General features: G+C 51.1%; 1 long non-coding RNA gene across 2 annotated transcripts; it reads right to left on the bottom strand.

Annotated features, from left to right (window-relative positions):
* Window positions 1-111: 111 nt before the first annotated feature.
* LOC109364448 lies at window positions 112-831 on the bottom strand. 2 transcript variants are annotated; one of them, XR_002110385.1, is made up of 3 exons: window positions 745-831; window positions 408-494; window positions 112-160 (listed from the first exon to the last, which is right to left on the bottom strand). It is a non-coding gene; the product is annotated as an uncharacterized LOC109364448 (long non-coding RNA). The 2 variants fall into 2 exon arrangements; XR_002110384.1 differs by having other exon boundaries at window positions 112-163.
* Window positions 832-839: the final 8 nt, after the last annotated feature.

Raw genomic sequence — 839 nt, forward strand, 5'->3', positions numbered from 1 at the left:
AATACAAGAACATCCCCCAAAATGGTGATGACAGCCTTCCCACACCCGCCCTGTGCAAACACGCACCTGCAGTTCTGCAGCCCCCAAACTCACCATTGATCCAAGAGAGCAAAACCCTGGATGTCCGTGATGTCCTTCGGCACATCCGAGCTGGTCACTGCTGCTGGGAAAAAAAAGCAAAAAAATCCCAAAGAGTCAATGCCAGCTCTCCCGTACCATGGTCACAGTAAGGGATCTCGGGTGAACGCTGGGTTCCCATTATAAAACAGGACAGGAAAGGAAACTGTAAATCCCAGGGATTAACATCCCATGCAACACGCAATGAGAACAGTCCCAGGAAAGAACAGGCAGAAAACCTAACTAGAAAGACAGTGCACCAAAGCCAGATGCCTGTTGTGTGTCTGTACCTCTCTTGGGTGCTGTGCCACACTCCGTGCTCCTCCCCTGGCTTTGCACATAGCTGCGCTTCAGAGGAAGGCCACTGGCATCAGCTTCTGACAGAAAGGAGACAAGAAAGACATGAAGAGCCTCTCTATGGAGGAAGATTTGAGCACTGCCAACCACAAACTTCTGGTCTTTAAGAGCAGTTTTGTCAATTTGCCTTTCTGCTGCTACAGCCTTGTGCCACTTCTGCAGTCAGCACAGAACTGCAGCGTCCTTTCCTCTCTCCTCCATCACACACAGCCCTGCGTGCAGCCCTGTTTAGAGGCGGTACCCACAGCACAGCTCACAAGAGCTTCTTACCTGCGGAGGCTTTCCGTTTCCCGCCTTGCCCCGCACCATTCCACAGATGTACAGGTTTTGTCCCTACAACAACAGATCATGTGTTGATTTCACAG

Source organism: Meleagris gallopavo, unplaced genomic scaffold, assembly GCF_000146605.3.
Source record: "Meleagris gallopavo isolate NT-WF06-2002-E0010 breed Aviagen turkey brand Nicholas breeding stock unplaced genomic scaffold, Turkey_5.1 ChrUn_random_7180001857867, whole genome shotgun sequence".
Classification (NCBI taxonomy): Eukaryota; Metazoa; Chordata; class Aves; order Galliformes; family Phasianidae; genus Meleagris; species Meleagris gallopavo.